Source organism: Sarcophilus harrisii, chromosome 1, assembly GCF_902635505.1.
Source record: "Sarcophilus harrisii chromosome 1, mSarHar1.11, whole genome shotgun sequence".
NCBI classification, from domain to species: Eukaryota; Metazoa; Chordata; class Mammalia; order Dasyuromorphia; family Dasyuridae; genus Sarcophilus; species Sarcophilus harrisii.
Window position 1 is genome coordinate 243260570 of NC_045426.1, and position 22417 is coordinate 243282986.

The 22417-nt window shown below is 33.8% G+C and overlaps 1 protein-coding gene across 6 annotated transcripts in view; it reads left to right on the forward strand.

Moving 5' to 3' along the window:
* SNX24 (sorting nexin 24) overlaps positions 1-22417 on the forward strand; it is a 270365-nt gene that overhangs the window by 112802 nt on the left and 135146 nt on the right. Inside the window, exon 2 of one of the 6 annotated variants that reach the window (XM_012542611.3) lies at positions 1316-1418. The exons of the other annotated variants lie outside the window; for them this stretch is intronic. The gene's annotated coding sequence lies outside the window, so the exon portion shown is untranslated. The remainder of the gene's footprint in view (positions 1-1315; positions 1419-22417) is intronic. 6 annotated transcript variants of the gene reach the window in all.

A 22417-nucleotide genomic window follows, 5' to 3' on the forward strand; every position in this document is an offset into this window, starting at 1 on the left:
GAGAGGAAGAGTAATGAATAGTGAAGTTAGAAAGAAAAGTTAAGGCCAACTTGTGAAGAGTTTTAAAGGCTATCAAAAGGATTAATTTTATCCCATAAAAATTGGCAGCTATTGAAAATGACTTGAGTAGGAGAGTAAAATGGTTAGATCTGCTCTTAAAGACAATCACTTGGGCAGCTATGTATTAAATGGACCTAAGTGTGGAAAGACTTGAAGCAAGGTAACCATTTAGGAGGTTTAGATTTAGAGCATAAGAGATTACAGAGGGTGACAATCTAACTCATTTTACAGAAAAACAAACCAAGGAAGACAAATTAAGTAACTAACCCAAGAAAGTAAAGATAAAAATAACAAAGTTAAAAGTGAATAAGTGGGTCAGCCGTAATGCCACAGAAACTGAGGCAGGATAGATTAGAGAACAATTTAATAATTTATTTAAAAATGAGAGATTTACTGGGACCAAATGGATCCATGGTTTAGTCCCAGGGCTGAATGAGACTATCGTCTCAAAGAATCCAGCAGCAAATGTCTGATACAAGATTCTTTTATAGGGTATGACATAATGGGGGAGATATCTGGATGGGGATGACATACAATTAGGGAAACTGAGTCAAGACATAAAAAGGGAACTGTGGCACAACACAGCTAGGTGGCGCAGTGGATAGAGCACCAGCCCTGAAGTCAGGCGAATCTGAGTTCAAATGTGGCCTCAGATACTTAACATGTCTTACTTGGATGACCCTGGGCAAGTCACTTAACCCTAGTTGCCCCAGCAAAAAAAAAAAAAAAAAAAAAAAAAAAAGTGAATAAGCTTTTTTAGAGCACTTTTTTTTTTTTTTTTTTTTTTTTTTTTGTTATTACTATTGAGCCCCATGATATAAGGTTGGTGTATATTTTAGTTTGATATGTTGCATTTTCTTCAAGTCCACTCTTCCATTTTTTTATAGCAGATGGCATGAATATGTCTATTTTTAGTTGTTTTGCTTAAGACAAGTACTGGTTTATAATTAATATACAGAACAACATATATCTCTTGTAGATAGTTTATATCTTTAAAACAGAAAAATATTCAGAACCACAAAAGTACAGTGGGGATTTAAAGCCTTCATTCTTAAAGCAACTGAGTGAATCACAAGTAAGATTATTTAGCAACATCCCCAATATTAACATCACTCTATCACATGCTACCACTCATGTAAAAGACATTTGAAGAAATTCTCACCTCAAACTTTTTATACAATAGTGCAAAAGTTTTAAAGCAACTAAATTTAAGGAATTGTGGATCACTAAATGGTAATTCCTTTTTTTTTTAAAGGTCAGCACAATTAAATTTTGTCAAGATTGAGACTTCAGTGTCTCTTGGTATATTCATCGAGACAGATTGGCCAGTAGTTTGCAAGTGTTCATGAACAAAACAGGTTAGTAATGCATTGATACTAGCACAGATAGATTGTCCTCATCACCACATAGCCAAAACAGTCATGAAATCAGTGTGTTGCCGTAAACACAAGTGGCATGATATAATGAAGTTGTATTCCATTAAACACTTGTATACTGGGGAGCAAAATGTCATCACCTGAGTGTGGCTGCATTTCTGTGATACAACCTCATCTGTTCCATCAACTAGTTTTGTTCTGATCAATAAGCAGTTTTCTGTGGCCTTTCACTACTGTCAGATGTCATTGAATGATGTAAATGCACATCAGAAACTAGAAACTTGACAGCTCACCCAGACTGAGAACGGGAAGAGGAGAGGGAAATCACTGGAATAGACATAGTTGACAACTGATGTCTACTATGTATAACTGATTTTATATTGCAGTAGACAAGATTTTTTTCCATATAAACATGCAGCAAAATGATTCTGGTATGTGCACAATATAGTAGGTGGTTTAAAATAGTTTTGGAGGAAGAAAACTGAGCATAATCTTTAGCTTATTGGCTATTAATTGTCAATACAATATACCATTTTGATTCAATTCAATAAGTAAAACTCTTTTGTAGGTAGTTTCCCTTAGAACAGGGATTCTTAATCTAGAGTCTATGTATATGTTTTGAAAATATTTTTAAGTATATTGACAACTGCATTTTAATATAATTGGTTTCTTTAGTAATCCCCTGCATTTTATTCTATTCATTTAAAAATGTTATTCTGAGCAGGGGTCCATAGGTTTTGCCTATTTCCTAAAAGGATACATGATACTAAAGAAGTCAATAAACCCCATGCCTTAGACACTAGCTAAAGAAAATAATGATAATAATTTACATTCATATGACAATATAGTTTGTACTTAGGTAATTAGTGAAAAATGTTGCTGTCACTATTTAACAGATAAGGAAATTGAGACTCAAAGACCTGGGCAGCATAGCGTAATGGAAAGAACATTAGATCTACAACATGAAACCTATGGTACTAGTCTTTTCTATGGTAGTCTCTTAACCTAAAAAGTCTCTTAACCTTTTTTGCCTTTGTATTCTCATATGTAAAATAAGGAAGTTGGCTTCAGGCAATTCAGCAAGTATTTATTAAGCTTCTATTATATTTCAGGAATTGTGCTAGTTGCTAGGGACACAGATTCAAAGAATGAATCAATCCCTGTTCACTTTGTTCAAAAACAATATTACTACTCTGGGACCTTGTGAAAGTAAACCAACTATTCAGGATTAAAGTATAAAGTAATTTGCAATGATATCACAGTATATTTAAAAATAATTATCTTTGGTTGGTAAAACAAAACAAAGCAAAACAAGATACTTGTTGATTGTATCAATCAGAACTAAGTGTAAAAAGCTTCTGCACATCTCCTTGAATCAATCAAAGCCATTGGTGAGACTCTTGGTGACACTCTTAAAATTTGCATAAAAGAAAGTAGCTATCTAAGAACCAGATAAGAGATTCTGAGGATCTGGAAACTGAAAGAAAGCAGTGAAATTATATAGAGCTAATACAGAAAGAACTGTCAGTCCAGCAATAACCAACAAAAAGAAAAAAGATAAGGTAGAACTAAACCATGATGAAGAAAAGTGATATTGAGGAAGGCCATTGGCTCTATAGACATCTTTGAATAGAAACCTTAGGTGAATACTGCCAGTGTATCCACTTACTCAAGGACTGGGGGAGTTTCTTATCCTTTTGGGATTATTTTATAGCTCCTAATCTTAAAATGAGCTGTTTTAATAGGATGTTTAGGGGAAAAAAAATAAGCTTTTATTTGGCACATTTTAACTCCCAAAAGGGAATACTTGAGTTTTTATACAACTTATTCAGAAGCTACAACTTTACAGAAGAGAGACAGAGTTGGGTCCCAGGCAGGGAAAAAGATTTATATGACTCAGGAAGAACAGAATAAAGAGAAATTACTTATCCAAATAATGCAAGGTGGAAGGTAACTAAGAAAGCCTAAGTGGAATTAGAGAGTTAAACAGATTGATAGAAAGAACTGATGGGTGAATTTTCCATGTTAGAAACTTCCAGCTTCCTAGTGAATTGTTTTAATTGTTTAAAGCTCATTTTAAGAGGAGGAGCAATATAATGGTTCCAAACCTATGGTTCTGTCCACTGAGGCTGCAGGGACTTTATTTTAGACAAAAAATTAGGAGTACAAATTGGTGAAGCAGACAGAAGTGGTAGTGTTGTGACATTTTTGAGAGGTCATAATTGGCTATAAAAGTTTTAATTATTGGTTTAAGTTTGAAGTGCAAGTACCCACAAGTAGTTCAAAGAAACAGATGATCTGAAGATCCCAACTGTTATTGAAGAGAAAGGCAAATTGTAACATGATTAACATCATGTATGTTGTTTATATTTTTGCCACAACTACAACTAAGTGAGCAACAGGATATAGATGGGAAAAATTAATTTGTGAAGTAAAAGCTGGCTAAAAAGTATTTAGAATAGGATTTGGATTTTTGGCTTAAAGTGTAAGGATAACACATTTCTACCCAGTAATGTAATATACCTAATAAGAGTTGGTAAAGAATGTATTTGCCAGGTGTCTTGCTTTTTTTTTTTCTGAGGCAATTGGGGTTAAAAACTTGCCCAGGGTCACATAGCTAGGAAGTGTTAAGTATATGATATCAAATTTGAACTCGGGTCCTCTTGACTTCAGGGCTGGTGCTCTATTCACTGCACTACTTAGCTGCCCCCTGTCTTGCAAATTTAATCAAAAGTACTTTGAGTTAAAAGATTTTGGAAAGGAAGCAATTGCCTACATATTTTTCCCAGATTAGGTAACATACTTTTGTATATGTAACTACAAAAAGGAAGAATAGTAACTGAGAAATCTAGAAATTTCCAGAGACAACATGAAAGAAAAGATGAAAAAACTCTTGGGCCTCAAATATATACATAAATATACCCACAGTTTAAGAAATTAATACACAGTCCTTAATTTATTATTGTTCAATTTTCAGTTGTATCTGACCCCCAGTTGGAATTTTCTTTGTAAAGATATTGGAGTGATTTGATATTTTCTTCTTCATATTATTTTACAGGTGAGGAAACTGAGGCAAATGGTCAGCACAGTGTCAGACAGGCTAGTGAGTGTCAGACTGAATTTGAACTCGGGAAGTTGAGTCTTTTTGACTTCAGGCCTATCCATGGTGCTACGTGGGTATCCCTTATTCCCTATAAAAGGAAACAAATTTGACCTCATAAGTATCATTGAGACTTAGTGGTATGAAACCTGTAACTAGGTTATGACTATGGATGAGTTTACTTTATTCAAAGTAAATAGTAAAAAAAGAAAAGTCAAGTGAGGTGAACAGAGTGAGGTGGCATTGAATATGAAGGAGAAATACTCTCGTGAGAAAATACAGGTTCCAGTGTAATGAAGTATGGCTGAGACTATTTGTGTGAATGTTAAAAGAGGGGAAAACAGGTACGATGTACCAATCTGAAGTATACTCCCAACTGGACAGAAAGAAGAAATAGTTAAATTGTTTGGAAAATTTTTCACAAGATAAGTATAGAGGCATAATATAGTAGTGATGGGGGATTTCAGTTATCCAGACTTTTATTGGAGCCTTCATTTTGTCAAAAGTAGAACAACTAATATGAATTTGCCTTGGTTATGATTTCATCCTTCAAAAGACTAAGGAACTAATAAGGGAAAATTCTATTCTGTATCTGATTCCCTTGACAGAGTAGAATTGTTTTTTGGGGTGGAAATGCTGGTAAAGTCCTAGAAAGAAAGGGGCACCACTGCTTAACTTCAATTTTACAGGGTGAGATATTTTTGGTTGTAAGCCCTTTTCTTTTCCTTTTTTTGGAATGTCATACTCAAAAGATTTTCTTTCCTTTACAGTAGCTGCATAGGCTTGTATGATCCTGATTGTGGTTTCTTATTACATGAATTCTTCCTTTTTTGGTGCTTTAATATTTTTCTATTGGTTTTGTAACTCTGTTTTGACTATGGTTATTTCTGAGTCTTTTCAATTTAAGGTTTCTTCCTAGTTTTTACTTTTTGTGCTTATTTCTAATAGCTCTGGGCAGATTTCTTGAAGTGTGGTACCAGTTTTATTTTCAGTGAGTCTGATGATTCTTAAATTATCTCTCTTTAAATTGTTTTCTAACTCCATTGTTTTTGGTAGTAGGTATCTTATATTTTCTGCTATCTTTTACTATCTTTTGACTTTGTCCTAATATATCATATCTTAGGGAATCATTGTTTATATTTCAGGAAGCCTATAACTTATGTAAGGTTTCCTACCTTCTGTTCCTAATCTTTATTTTCTTCCTATTTTTCCTCCCTAAAAGCAAATTTAAATTATAATTTCACTTTTTATTTCTTACCTTATTTCTTCCAGGCACATTCACAGCCATTTTTTCACTGAAGGTCTACTTATACAAAAGGAGTTACTTTCCTCTGTTTTTGCCTGGTAGGATTCTGTTCTTCATGGTGTTTGATATTTTATTTTGTATTATTTTACCTCCAGTCTCAGTTTCTGAATTGGGTCTTTTTGCTTGGATTAGACTCAATTTCTTCCTATACTTTTAAATGGAGTAATTTGTTTGGTCCTATTTGCTCTTTAGTCTGGTTGCCTTTTCCACTGTTCTGGATTGGATGACTAGGATTAGGACTTGCTGTGAGCCAGAATCCCTGGCTTTTCTGTCTTCCTCCTAATAGCTCATAAAGATTTTAGTTTCAGTTTTTGTTTGTGACCTTCTCCTTTTATAATCTTAAACTCTGAGTTGACCGAAAAGGCATCAGTTGAATGTTATGAATTATACTGGACACTCTCACTTTTTTGGCTCCTTGGTTGCTGTGCTGGTTTCGATTTTTGCTTTGACTCTGATAAGAATATTTGTTTCAGACCTCTTGTAAGGTCTCCTGGTTGCCGAGCTTTTGGGGTGCTGCACTGATCATGTATTCTGCTATGACTCTACTTGCAGGATGGGCTATCATTTTCTCTTTCTCAGGCTTTGATGCAGACTGCCCAAGCACTATAACTTCAAATTCTATCTTCAGGACTCTTGGTACTCCAACTGCCTGGCTGCTGTGCTTGCCCCTTGTCTTATACTCTTGTTCTAGAGTGGGCTACTTGTGTGCCATAGTGATCCTACCTTGTGCTTTAGCTATGGTATAGGTCCTTGGGGCACTAGCTACAGGTCTCTTTGAGCACTCCATGTGAGAGTATATTGTTCTTTCCTTCTTGAGGCAAATGCAAAGAGATTAATGTTCAAACAATGATCATCTTACCCCCTTCTTTCCCTCAACTGTAAATAAGTCTATTGTGTCTCTTCATTGTGTCTGTAATTTGCACTATATTACATCTTCTTTCCTCTTCTCCCAGTACAATCCCTTTTTTACCACTAATTTCTGTTTTGTATTGTCACGTTAAAATCATCTCATACCTACACCCTCTAAATATTCCCCTACTAATTGCTCTGAAAATGATAAAGTTCTTAACAGTTACACATATCTTCTCATGTAGAGATGTAAGAAAGTGTTTTTTTCCTTCTGTTTATTTATTTATTTATTTTTGTGCTTCTCTTGAATCTTGTATTTGGAAACCAGATTTTCTGTTCAGCTCTGGTCTTTTCATCAAAAATGATTAAAAATCCCATATTTCACTGAATATCCATCTTTCCCCCTTAAAGATAATGTTTAATCTTGCTGGGTAGTTGATTTTTGGTTGTAGTCCAAGTTCTTTTGCCTTCTGAAATACCATATTCCAGGCCCTCCAATCCTTTAATGTGAAAATTGCTAGATCTTGGATAATTCTGATTGAGGCTCTTTGATATTTCAATTTTTTCTTTCTAGCTCCTTGCAGCATTTTCTTTATGCATATATATATATATATTTTAATTTTTTTTATTATAGCTTTTTATTTACAAGGTATATGCATGGGTAATTTTTCAGCATTGACAATTGCAAGACCTTTTGTTCCAACTTTTCCCCTCACCCCTTCCCCCAGATGGCAGGTTGACCAATACATGTTAAATATGTTAAAGTATAAGTTCAATACAATATGTGTATACATGTCCATACAGTTATTTTGCTATACAAAAAGAATCGAACTTTGAAATGGTGTACAATTAGCCTGTGAAGGAAATCAAAAATGCAGGCGGACAAAACTAGAGGGATTGAGAATTCTATGTAGTGGTTCAGTCATCTCCCAGAGTTCTTTCCCTGGGTTTAGCTGGTTCAGTTCATTACTGCTCCATTGGAACTGATTTGGTTCATCTCATTGCTGGAGATAGCCACATCCATCAGAATTGATCACCATATAATATTGTTGTTGAAGTATATAATGATCTCCTGCTCCTGCTCTTTTCACTCAGCATCAGTTCCTGTAAGTCTCTCCAGGCCTTTCTGAAATCACCCTGTTGGTCATTTCTTACAGAACAATAATATTCCATAATATTTGTATACTACAGTTGATTCAGTCATTCTCCATTGATGGGCATTCACTCAGTTTCCAGTTTCTGGCCACTACAAAGAGGGCTTGCTTGCAGTATTTTCTCCTTGATCTGACAACTCTGAAATTTAGCTACTATATTCCTTAGAGTTTTTATTTTGGGATCTCCTTTAGGAAATGTGTATTCTTTCAATGGCTATTTTATCCTGTGGTCTAGGGCAGTTTTCCTTGTTGATTTCTTGGAAGATTTTCTCCAGACTATTTTTTTTTTCATCGTGGCTTTGAGGTGGTCCAATAATTCTTAGATTCTCTCTCCTGCATCTATTTTTTTTTTCAGATCAATTGTTTTCCCAATGAGGTATTTACATTTTCTTCTATTTTTTTTTTCATTTTTTGGATTTTGTTTGATTCTTGATGTCTTATTGAGTTATTTACTTCCAGTTGTCCAATTCTAATTTTTAGGGAATTATTTTCTTCAGCGGCTTTTTTATCTCCTTTTTCATTTGGCCAATTGTACTTTTAAAGGAGAAGTTTTGTTCAGTGGATTTTCCCTCCCCTTTCACCAGTTCTATTTTTTAGGATTTGTTTTCTTTTTCATTTAGCCAAATTTATTTTTTGAGAAGTTGATGTCTTCAGGATTTTTTTTTTCCATTTTGCCAAATTTATTTTTTTAAAGAGTTATTTTCTTCAGTCAAGCTGTTGACTTTTCCCTAAAGCTTTCATAAGTCTTCTGTATAGCTCTCATTTGTTTTTCCTATTTTTCTTCTCTCTTTTAAGATTTTTTTTTGAGTTTTTCCAAGAGAGCCTTTTGAGCTGGAGATCAGTTTATATCCTGCTTTGAGGCTTCACCTGAAGACATTTTGCCTTTGCTGTCCTTTTCTGGGTTTATATTTTGATCTCTGTCTCCTGAGTAGCTTCTCTTTTTTTACTTTTTGGTTCATTTTTAAAGGTAGAGGTCTGCTCCTGGGGCCCAGGGAATATTGCCCCAAACTTCTGTAGGGTGACAGGGGCTTCTCACTCACTGTGCTGGGGCTGGTGGTGCTGCAGGCTTCTCCCCTGTGCTGGATGTACCTGGTCAAATCCTGCCTGTTATGCTGGGGTTTAGGGGCACAATTTGCCTTCTATAGTTGTCATAGAGGTCTCACAGCTGTTCTGCTATTCACTGGCCTTCTGAACCAGGACGAAGTAGACAACACTGCTCTGTTTTGGGTAAGAGATTCCTACTAGATTCCTCCTGCTGGATCTCCCATTGGGCCTCCCACTCTACTCACGATGGGTAGTGTTCCCTCTTGCCGAATTGAGACATACCTTTCCTAAAGTCTTTCCAACATATCTTAAGATGGAAAATAATTACACTTCAAATAGTTGGGGGTTCTGTCATTCCCAATTCCGTTCAGAAGCTTGATCTAGTGTTGATTTTGAGGGAAACTGGGGAGAGTTCAGGCAATGTCCTGTCTATTCTCCTCCATCTTGGTTCCACCTCCCCATGTAAGAGTATATTGCTTGACCCTCTTTACCTTGCATTGATCTCTGAGTGATGGACCTGTCTCTATGAGATTCTGTTAACTTTAGGCTTCCAGATTGCTGTGCTGGCATCCTCCCTCATCTCTGCTCAACATGTCTACAGACTTCTTGCAGTCTTATTGTGTTGCTCTGGCCTGGATAGAGTAATTTATTGCTGTTTCTCTTTGATTTTCTTTGTCATTTTTTCTTCTGGTGTATTTTTAAAACATAGCTGGAGTGTTTGATGTGGACCGGGATTTTCTAAGTCTCTTCACAATATTAACTGGAAAATGGGATTGACTGTTTCAAAGAAATCTTCATAAATCTGAAGGCAGAAAAATAAGATCTCAACACTGTTCTCACAGAATGTGAGTTATTTAAGGGCCAGGGGGGGTCTTCATTATTTAGAAGACCAAAGAAAAAAAAAAGATTTTCTTTAAGACTTTTTTATTTCTCAAGACTGAAACATTATCTTGGAAGGAAAGAGGGAAAGAGCACAGTAGAAGAGGGAGAGAAGAGAAGATAGAGGGAGAAAAGAAAAGAGAAGAGAAAATAAAAGAAGAGAAAGATCTGAGAAGGAGGAGGAGGAGGAGAGAGATTCAGAGAGACAGAAACAGAAATATGAAGGATGTAAAAAGCAGAATACCACTTGTAATACTGTTTGTAATACCACACTTTTGGTACCAAGTTATTCCATTCTGTTATAGGGACTTAGAGATGTTCACAAAGGAGTTAGATGGCCACTGGAACTATAAACAATAGACTTTTTTTAATGGATTAAGTTTATCTTAGTAGGGGTAGAAACATAGAGGATTAAGTCATGGACAAAGAAGAAAATATGATCAGAGGGTTCTACATATCTCTGAACAGTGGCATAAGGAAATTTAACAATGATTTTCTGGCACTGATGCTTTCACCTTCATCTTTTAGCTATCCCTAAATATTCCTTTAGTTATCTCTAAACAGTATGGAAGCCTCATTTTCTCTACTAGGGAAGCATAATAAATAGCCCTCCAATATGAGACTTTAAATGTAGTTTTGTATCACATATTAGGTCAAACTGAGGCTGCACACTTTCTAGTTAAAAGATGGAAGATTTCAAAGAATAAAAGAGTTCAGAAAAAAGAAAGGAATGTCTGTGGGAGTTTGATGCAGAGGAAGTCTATTTCAAGAAAGTCCAGACCACAAAACAAGGTTTATATCATTAAAACTCTACTTGTCTTAGTGCCAGTGAGAAAACAAAAAAGATGATGTATGAGTTTGACTCCATAAAGCAAAAAGTAAAATCCAGAGAAAGGAAGAAGGAAGAATTAAAGTAATATTTTCTCAGAATAGGGCAAAACCAAGAGAGAGTCATTCATATACAATAATATAGGAGAACAGATTAAGAGCTTGAAGGGATGTTAATGATCTCCTAGTCAAACTCCTTCATTTTGCAGTTGAGGCTCAGAGGTAATGACTTGCCAAAAGTCTTCTGACAATGTTTGAGCCTGGTCTGACTCTAAATCAGATGCCCTTTCCACTCAGAATCATTGCCTTACTCTCTACTAATAATGCTGTTGTGCTGCAGGTGGAAATTTGAAGCAAATAATTATTCCCTATACAATCATAATTATTATCCTATTGCTAATGTAATATTTCATGTTGCTTAAGATTAAATTAGGGTCCTGGAATCAGTACAAGTTCCCAGCCAACTCCCATGGACTGAGGCTCACCTCTACTGCATTCCTAGCATTAGCTTTTTTCATTGATAGCAATTTCTGAAATTTTTGTACAAACAACTATACAAAATTAATAAAAGTCTGATATTTACTTGAAAGTTATTACATCTTTGTATCTTATAATTCGTGAATTTAGGGATATCTAGCAAGGTGTTTTCTTTAAGGAATATATTGTGGTGGCGGTGGTAGGGAAGACCTAGCTATGATAACATAAAACCATATTTTTGAGGTCTCGCTCTCAAAGTTACAGAGACAGTTCCATGTCCTTTCATTGATATGTTGAGATAAGATTCGTATAGCACTTATAAGAACATTAGAGATCTTTTTCAAAAATTGATTTTATGCAGCATAATTTAATATTATTCAACTGGTTAATAAGTCCGTGGTATAACTAGTGAGAAACTTTCCTGTTAAAGAAGAAAAGCAGAACAAAGGGAAAATGGATTAGGCAAATCATTGTGCTATCTTCACAATACTCTCTCAGCCTTTTCCAGAAACCCAGTGCATCCACCTGGAACTAAATTGGTTTAGAATATTCAGATGTTGCTCAGCACCCAAACTTCATCCTACTAGCATTTCCCCAGTGCATGAAAAGTTGCTGATACATGAGCATCAATGCTTTTCTGGTTCCATCCATTGCTAGTCTAGTAGGCATTTCAAACTTTATACCTTGTAGATTCCTCAAATTCCACAAAGCCAAAACCAAACTTTTCTTTATGCCCAAATCTATCCCTCTTCTGTCTTTCCTCACTTCCCTTGGGGAAACCATCATCCTTCTAGTTATTAAATAATCTTAATATAATTCACAACTCCTTACTCTTACCAACTCTACAATTAGTTGCCTAATTTTTGCTATTTCTAACTCTATCAGCATTTCTATTATATGCCTTCTCTTCCTCTCACATGTCCTATTTCAGTGCCTTCTTATTTTTTGCCTGGATGTTGGTCTCTCTGCCCTAAATTTCCTCCCATTCTAATACAGCTACTGAATTCAAATTTAGTCTCAGACGCTACTTGCTATGTACACCCTTGAAGGACATAGCAAACCACTCCAGTATCTTTGCCAAGAAAACCCCAAATGAAGTCATGAAGAGTTGGACACAACTGAAACATCTGAATAACAATATATCTTCCACATAGTTACCAAAGTGATTTTATTAAAACATTGGTTTGATCATATTACCCCCTTGTAATAAATTCTGGTAGGTCTCTGTTGACTCTAGAATCAAATGTAAATTTCTCGGGCATTTAAAGCCCTTATCAACTTGATCCCAAAAGTATCTTTCCAATTTAATTCATCTCACTCCACTCCATGTATACTATGGTTAAATCAAATTAGCATTATTTTTCATATGTGCTACTGTATCACTTATCTCCATGTCTTTGCACTAATTTATCTCTCATGTCTGGAAAGTTGCCCTTTACATGTTGTGGTCAGTATAAATTGTTCTGACTTCATTCTCTATCAGTATATATGTCTTCTCAGGTTTCTTACAATTCAGGACTTTCTGTCATTTCTTACTATGCTATTTTATTATATATATTTTGTATATTATTATGCTATTATATTCATAATTATATTTTGTTAAACCAGCTCTCATTTGATGGAAAACCAATTTTGAGTTCTTTGCTGCAATAAAAAAGAACTGCTATTAAAATGATGTGTATATATAGGTCTTTTCCTTCTATCTGCGTTCTTTGTTGGGTATAAGATTAGTAATGGTACCAGTGGATCAAAGGACACTTACTTAGTAACTTTGTAGCTTAGTAATAACCTTTTGAGAATAATTCTAAATCTTCCATTTTTAAGAAATGTTTTTATTGGTTTTTTTTTTTAATATCACCTTAATTTGTCCCAATATCTCTTCTCCTTTTCCTCCCAGGAAGCCATCCCATGTAACAAAAAGTATTAGTTTAAAAACAAAGAGAGAGAAAGAAAAGCCAGCATAATTTATCAATACATCAAAAAAAGTATTAATATATGCATAGTATATGTTTTATGGATCTGGGAGTGCCTTTTCATTTCTCTTTTTCTACAATTATGTGCTTAATAGAAAGGAGAACTCAAATATTGTTATTTGTCTACAGAAGGAAATTTGAAGCAACTAATATACCCTTTTTCAATCATAAGTATCACTTTTTTGCTCATGATTAAACTAAGGGTCCTAGACTCAGTATTGCTCCTTCCAGCCATTTTATAGACTGAGTCACCTGTATTACATGCCTGACATTTGAAATTCCTTTGTTTTTCTATTTCTTTACAACCCACCACTTATTTATTGGGGATGGCTTTGTTGAGTGCTCTCTCTCCTCTTCCTTTCGTAATTCCCTTTCATCCATCCATCCACCTATCCATCCATGAAATGTCCTAAAAGTCTTAGTGCAATATGTCACAAAGACTTCAGAGTTACCATGTGTTTGGTTATTTTTTATATATTTTGGCAACCAAATTCCAGAGAAATTTAATATAAACATTTCCCCACACACATACTCAAATACTTTCCTTCTTATGTGTTAATTTTAATGTGCGGAAGCTTTTTGGTTTCATGTAATCAACCTTGTATATTTTTGGCATCCTCTAGGGCTAACTAGGATAATCTGCATATGAAAATTAGGCTCTTAAGAGTAGGATTTTGTGGAAATCTATTTCCATTCTGCTTTCTATTTTACTATATATCCAGCAAAATATTTAATATGACCAAGTTGATTTAAATTAGGGGTAAAAAGATGGTTTGACATTAGAAAACCAATTAGCTTAATTATAAGACTACTCTAAGACATTTGGAACACTTAGAATGCATAAGAAAAACAATAGGAACAATCTATCATTAGATTTAGAAAAATCCTTTGATAAAATCGATCACTTATTTTTGCTTTAAAAAAAAACTATAGAAATGTAGGAATTTAATCTCTATAACCAGAAGGTAATTTTTATTTATAATGGAGAAACCCTGGAAATTTTTCTAATAAGTTGAAAGTAGTCGAACATGCCCACTCTTTTAATTATTGTTTGACATAGTACTAGAAATATGACCTGTAGTTATAGGAGAAAAGTAAGAAATTAAGGGAATAAAAAGCAGCAAAAAGGAGGCAAAATTGCCCTATTATTAGTTAATATTTTGGTTTAAGACCATAAGAACCAGTTTAAAACAAGGTAAATGAAAACAGTAGCTTCACCAAAGTGTCAGTATACAAAATCAGTCTTTAAATGATTAATATTTTTATATTTTACTAACCACTTAAAAAGAAAAGCAATATGGCATAAATGATTAGAGAGCTGGTGTTATATACAGCAAGACCTAGTTTGGTTCTTGTGTCTGATACATAGTAGTGATGTGACTCTGGGCACGTTCCCTGACCTTTAATTCTTTTAGGTAAGACTCTAAGACTCTTATTCAGAGAAAATGTGCTGGCCTTGCACTCGATAGGAAGTTTCCTCAACTGAGAGTTTTATATATCAATAAAACCTAGTCTAGTCCCCTAGTCCTATTAATTGAAAAAAAATAGAAGGAAAGAAAAAAGAATTCTATTGAAAATAACTGTAAAATCCATAAAAATTTAGCAGTTGTCCTATTAAGACACAGACTTAGAATAATTCAGTTGTATATGAGTATTTGCAGAAATAGAAGACATTAATAATTTGAGAACTATTCATTATTCATGGATATACTGTATCAATATATTGCCAGAGATTATTGATACCTAAATTAAGCTGTTAAGTTTAAGTAATATGTCATTCAAAAAAGTGAGTACTAGAGAATTATAGAGGTGAGATTTTTATCCCAAGGTCTTCATAACTACTCATCCAGCCACATTACTTCTACTACAGAGGAAAAAAAGTACATAGGAGGGACTCGTTATTTGAGTAGAACTGTTGAAAAATCTGGAAAATAGTTTGGCAGAAAATAGTTTAAGACATTATATTCTAAAAGGATAAATCATCTTAATAGAGAAAATTATATCATAACAATTCAGAGAGAATAAAAAGTCTTTTATTTAAAATGAAGTATTAAATATCTTTCAAATTTCAATATAAAATATGAAATGTCTTTCAAAATTATGCTTGGGGAAAAATTTATAATGAGAAAGAATAAAGCTTGATAATGTAAAATTAAAAAGATTTTGCAGGGAGGAAATAATGTATATAGAATAAAATATGTTATTGATTAGAAATTATAACCTGTAGATTTGGAAGTAGAAATTGTTAGAAGTCCAAATCCCCTTATTTTATAAATGAGGAAACTGAGGAACAGAAAAATTAAGTGACTTGTGCCCTGCATCATTAGAGGTGGTAAATGCCTAAGGCCACATTTGAAAAAATGTTCAATTAAACATCTAATAAAAATCTGATATCTAGCCTCCAGGAAGCTGATGTAAATTTATAAACAATTGAGTGAGAGTGACAGAATTTCAGAGTTGGAAAGGATTTTAGTGAGTAGTTTAATCCATGCTTAAAGTACTTTGGACCATTATTAGAATAAAATGAGATCTAGCTCTTTCAATAGTTAAAAAAAAAAAAAAAGTTCACATAGCTATATAACAAGCTATCACTATAAAATAGCTATAAATAGCTATAAAAAGAGAGTATTACCAAGTTCCAGTTCTGATAGATATATAACCCTTTGTCTCCCTATGGAAATGTCTAAACAGCTGAGAAAAATATCTTAGGGTATCTGCCAAGTTCAAAGGGCCCTGACTACATATTGGCAGGCATTTTTATGCCATTAGTTCACTAGGAAACCATATCTTCTTAGTCAGATATCACTGGGAAGCACAGATAGACAACTTGAACATTAATTCACTTGGTCTAGTCAAGTCTTATGGACAGCCTTGTTTTTTTTTGTTTTTTTTTTTAAATAAGTTTAACCAATGTGCCAGGGAATTGGATAGAAAAAGAAGGAAAGGGAAAATCCTAAAATATTGTTCCTAAGACATGGCCTTAGTCTGTAGAATTCAATGAGGGGATAGTCTCCAACATTATAGCTCCTGAGGCAGCTTTAGATAGTTTTAATTAGTCAGAAGGGTTTGGTTTCTCCACCCCTCCACATCCCCCAACATCAAGCCTAAGTGTACAGTTTCAGCCAATTCTACCTGCTTTCCTGGCCATAGTAGAGTAAGTCAAATACCTTATCCATCTGACCACTTCAGATAATTGAATATAGCTATCTTGTTCCCTGTGAGCCTTCTCTGGCCCTGGTTAACCATCCCCAATTTCTTCAGTTTATCTTTATTTGCCAGAGAGGTGGCACAATTTTGCTTGATTTAGAAACATGAAAATCTGAGTTAAAATCTTGGCTCATACACTAAGCTCTGTGATTCTGGGCAAATCACTTACCCTTTCTCAGCCTCAGTTTCTTCATCTGTAAAATGGAGATGATACCTACCTCACAGTGTTGTTGTGAGGATCAACTGGAATAACAGATGTAAAAACACTTTGTAAAAATTAAAGTATTATAATTACTAGCTTCTGTTCTTCTTCTCCTCCTCTTCCTCCATTCATGACACTGGTGTCTTGTTATTTTGCTACTTCTCTGATGTTCTTTTCACTCTTCTTTCTTGAATCTTTATCATGTCATGTTCACTTTACCGTAGGTGACTTTTATCTTTCTTACATCCTCTTCTCTCACTACAGTGTCTTGCTTGGTGATCTCTTCAGCTTGCCATGGATTCAACTCTCATATGTGGACAAATATCTTTTTCTTACAGTTTTACATTATTGTCTATTCAGTTTTTAGAACTAGATGCTTAATAGGCATTTCAGACTTAAAATTTCCAAAAGAACTCATTATCTTTCTCCACAAATCCTCTTCTAACTATTTCTACTGTCAAGGACATCAACCATCATTTTAGTCATCCTAGGGACCTTAACTCTTTCCCCACACATCTATCCATTGTTAAATCTTGTCATTTTAAACTTCACAGTATCTTTCATATATATTTACTCTCTATTCCTCTGTCTCCCAGAAATTTGTACTCCATCTTTTTCTGAAAAGTAAAGCTTTATATATTTTTTTATTTAATAGCCTTTTATTTACAGGATATATGCATGGGTAACTTTACAGCATTAACAATTGCCAAACCTCTTGTTCCAATTTTTCACCTCTTACCCCCCCACCCCCTCCCCTAGATGGCAGGATGACCAGTAGATGTTAAATATATTAAAATATAAATTAGATACACAATAAGTATACATGACCAAAACGTTATTTTGCTGAAAGCTTTTATATTTTCTTGCCAGAATATCCTCACCATCTTCCAAAAAACTGTTTCTACCCCCAGGTGTCTTCTTCTGATATCTTATTATACGTTGTTTTCTTCCATTAGAATATAAGCTTCTTTTGTGCAAAAAATGTTTGGCTTGCTTATATTAATATCATTTCTGCTTAGCATAGTGCCTGGTACATAATAATCAATTATTAAATATTGAACACATCCATCTGCTTCTCTCTCTGTGTCTGTCTGTCTGTCTGTCTATCTATCTATCTATCCATCCATCCATCTGTAACTGTCCATTTACCTCCTCACACAGTTCTGTTTTTTCTTCATATCTTGATTGTCCTTTGCCTAGAGATTAAGCTTCCATTTCCTGTTTCAAATCTTTCCCCTCTCTGATCCTCTCTGATTTGGTTGCCAAAGTGATTTTCTTAAAGTATCCCAGAGTGGGAAATATGGGTTTTGTAAAGTAAAATATATCAACAAAATTTTTATTTAAAAAAAATTTAAATTATCAATTGAAAACAAAATTTTCTTTTCTTTTCCATCTATGATTTGAATTTTCTTGTAAAGGTAATTGAAAAGATTGCAGACAATAAAGAGACAAGTCAAATATACATTTTCTCCACCATTTTTCTGCACAGGTTTCTTTTTATTACAAAGATGTGGCTCTTAATGAATTTCCTTTAAAAAAAAAAAGTCAACACATTTCTATATCATTAATACATTTTAAAAATTTTTCAACTTTTTTTTTAAGTGCTGAGCAGAAAATTCATACTAAAGAAGATTCAAATGTCAATTTTGTACTGTCCTGTCTCAAGACACCTCTTTACATGAAATCTCTCATAGTTTCTCTCCTCCCATAAAATGCAGATGCCACTGCCCATCAGCCCTGTGTTTGCCTCTTTGCACAAACAGTCCAAAACAGTTTTCTTGATCTGTTTCAACTTGAAATGTTGTCAATATATGGATTGTCTTGCTTTCTAATTCAGTGAAAAATCTAGTTTTCCATTAGTCTCTGCCTTTCTAATTTTCAATATAGTTTTACTAAATGTAATTATTAAAGGCAGATTCAAGAAAGCAATTACTAAGCTACTGGTTTGTATCTCTGAAGTCTTAATAAACAGCAAAATGTTGTAATGCCACTAAAAGTATACAAAAAAAATTTCTATAAGGAGGGCACAAATGCATTAAAAAACTATATTCAGGTAAACATGTAAATACAACATATCATCCTTTCCACTACAAATGTCAGACCTCATTCTACATTCATTTTATAATTATTTACTATGTGCTTATTATTATTAATGCAAATCCTTATTTTCATTACTGTGTGGTACACAAAGTTATATAAAACATAGTTTCTTTTCACATGTCACTTAAAGCCCCCAAGGGAAAATAAGAGATATAATACAAAACAATATATGTCATAAATGCTGATTAAGACCAGTGCAATATAGCCAGCTTCAAAATCAGAAAGACATGGGTTCAAATTTTGCCAGTAACACCTGTAATACTGGTAACTGTTTAGTGTCCTATGAAACTTTCTAAGACTAATTTACAGAACAGTTGCTTGTTACCTTACCACTCTGCATTAATAGAGTGAAGTTTCTTTCCAGGAGTGTCGCCTTTACCAAAAGAGGGGAAAAGGGCCATGTAAATGGGACAAAAGTGTTACTGTACCCCAACTATAGTGTAAAATCAATACCAGAAAACTTTCCTAGGTTTAAAAAATTCCAGAAGTATTATAGACTAAGTTGTTATAATTTCGTTGTAGGACTGAAGGCAAGAATCACAAACATTTTGTTCTATTAACCAAGCTTCTCACGTATTATAACTTTCCTGAATGGATCTACTATTTTCAAAGCCTCAGTATTATAGAATTTCAGACTTAGAAGGGACTCTAGTGGCCATTTAGTTCAATCCATAATTGAAAAAAAGTCCCCATTACAGTATTGTGAACAAATCATCATTTAGTCACTGCTTGTAAATTTCTAGAAAGTGAGAAGGTACCATATCATGTGGCACCTAATCCATTCGTGGAGAGCTCTAATTATTAGAAATTCTCCATAGATGGTCTTGAAGAAAGAAATTCAGAGTCAACAGTAGAATCTGGAAAGATTTGAAGGGATCAACAAGGCTGGAATAATATTTCTTAAAACAGTTCCAGAAGGAACTGATCAGTCAGAAGAGGCAGTTGAGGAAGAGTCATCTTCCAGGGTTAGGAAGCTGCTGGAGAATGGTGGATAAAGAAGTCTTGAGAGTCAGGAATGGAGTCCAAAGAAGAATGAAGCAGTAAGTCAGTTTGCCTGACTTGAATTTCACATACTAATAACTCTGGTGGCTTCACCTTAAGCATCAAATGATAATGACTTAGTCTGAACACTCCCTATACTTATAGATGGTGAAAAACAATGACAGACACATGATCAAATTTTAAGGTGATGGGAGAAGGGACCTAGAAATTATATTCTTGGTCTTTTCCTCTTATAATTTTCACAGGGAAGAAACTCAGCTAGATTCTTCAAACCTAATGTTGAGGAGACTAAGAATATTCCACCTTGAGGGCCCATGAAGGAGAAAACATGCCCTTTATAAAATATGAAAGGAGGTAAAAAGAGCAACTCTGATTAAACAAAAACCACCTGCTTAGATATGATTGTCAGGGCCAAAGAAAATATCGAAAGACTTTATTTTGATAAAGGGTTTGTTTGTTATTTTAAAGTAGGTTTTTCAACCAAAAAAAAACTGCATGCTTAGGCATATGAAGATTAAGGATAACAACAGGAAGGAGAAAGATGAAGAAAAATAAAAAGGAGTGGGGGAAGATTTCTATCTTCATTAATTATAAAAATTATTATATCATGAAAATGGGTTGACAAGAGAGAGCTTCATTTTTGACATATTTGAAATGACTGCAAATACAGAAGCATCAATGCCCTTACAGATTTTAATCAAGAAAAAATATCTAAATTCAAATTATTAAGGGGTATTCCATTATTTGTAGAATTTATAATGATATTAATATCATTTGATAGGAAAATAAGATGGATTCAAATTTTTTTCATATGAAAATCATTCTCATTATACTAATGAGTTTTTTCTCTTCTGAAGATTATGTAAGAAATTGGGAAATGAGAAAGCCAATTAAAGCATTATATTTAAGAGAAATGAATGATCATCAGAATTTTAGAATGATTAAAAGTGTAATACTGGAGAGTGGGGGAGGAAAAATAAATAAAATGTGAAAGGGAGTAGATAGTCTACTTAGCAAGATGAAAAAGGCGCAAAAACAAAAGGTGGAGAAACAGACTTGATGTAAGCAAATCTCAAGAAAATATATCATCTGTGATATCAATACAGAAGGTAAAATGAATTACAAATTCCAAAAAATGATTAAATAAAGGAGTCTACAATAAATAAGTTTTAGATCATAAAGCAGGGGTTCTTAACATTTTAGGTATGTTATAAACACCTTTAGAAGCCTATGATCCATTCTCAGCATAATGTTTTTAAACATAAAATAAATAGTATTATAATTATACATATTTTTCAAATACAAAATATAAAGGATTACAATTATAATTATGTTGAAGTATAGTTACTAAACAACTTTTAATAACAAATTCATAGATTCTAAATTAGGAACTCCTTCTATAAAGGGAAGCATTTTTTTTTTAAAAAGCCACAATGAAAAGAGAACAAGACAACAAATGCTATAGATTCCTTAGAGATTGTGGAATGTCAGCAGTAAATATCAAAAATGGTTCAAAAGATTATTTAAGGAACATAGGTTATCAAGAAAGACATGATAAAATGTAAAAGTTGAAATATTATCCAGCAGAAAATACAAATACAAAAACACATTGTGCTTTTGGAAACAGATGCCAAAGTACTGATTGATTGAATCCATATATTGCCCATAGATGAAAAACCTCAAGCTGGAAATTCTGGCCCAGAGTAACTGTCCAGATATAAAAAATTCTTGTTAGGCTAGAGCATCAGGTTGAATCTTAAGGTAAAATTGAATATGGATCTTTGTAAGACTTTGAATTTTTATTTTTTAAAAAAATCAAATTCAGGTATAAGGTAGAAGACATTCTTTGGTCTGAAAAAGATTTGGGGGATTTTAGTGGATTGTGGTCCAAGAATATAAATTGGCAGCCAAAGCTTATCCAATCTTAGATTGCATTGGGATGTTACTTTGGCCCTTTAAAGATAAGCAAATGAAGCTCAGAGAAGTCAAAGGTCTTGTTCAAACTTACACAGTTAGTATGTATGAGAACCAGAATTGGAATCAACTGAATTGACTCCAAAAAACCAGTGTTCTTACCACAATGTGATTTTTTTTTTCTTCCAGTGACAATTTTATTATGGCCAAAACATTAGGTATAATGTGTTTTATACACTTTTGCAAATATCAAGGTTTCAGGTTGTGTTTTAGCATAAGCTCTTACCAATAGTTTTTTACATTTTTGTTTTTCCTTTGTACAGACTAAGTCTTATTACCATGGTAATGCTTCTGAGAGAGAAAACAACAAAATCTGTTACATGGTCTATACTTTTACAAATCAACACATTTTCTTGAATTCTTTATTCTTCTGCTAAAGCTGAAGTACAAATTAAGTGATTATGATATATCATGCAACTGGGCTACTTTGGAGCAAAAGAAATCAATATAAACATTTCTCATAATTAGCCTTCAACCCCCTCTTTAGTGTAACTTTAAATCAAGGGTTTGAAAATGTTGGTTTTACATATAGACTTACAGTGATTTTTGTGGAAGTATTTTCTATTCAAACCTCAATCATCAGTGAACAAACATTAAGTGCCGGATGCATTGTGCTAAGAGTTAGGGTTACCAAAAAAAAAATGTTTAGGGTCCCTAAGGAGTTTACTTTGTAACGGGGAAAACAAATGCAAACAATGATAAACAAGCAAGCTATATACAGGATAAATAGGAAATAACAGAAGGAAGATACTAGGGTGGATTGGGAAAGGCCTCCAGTGGGGTTTTAATTGGGACATAAGGAAGCCAGAGAGTTTATTAAAGCTGTCAAAGAGGAACATTGAAGGCATAGGTAAAAGCCAGAGAAACTATCCAGGGCTAAGAGACA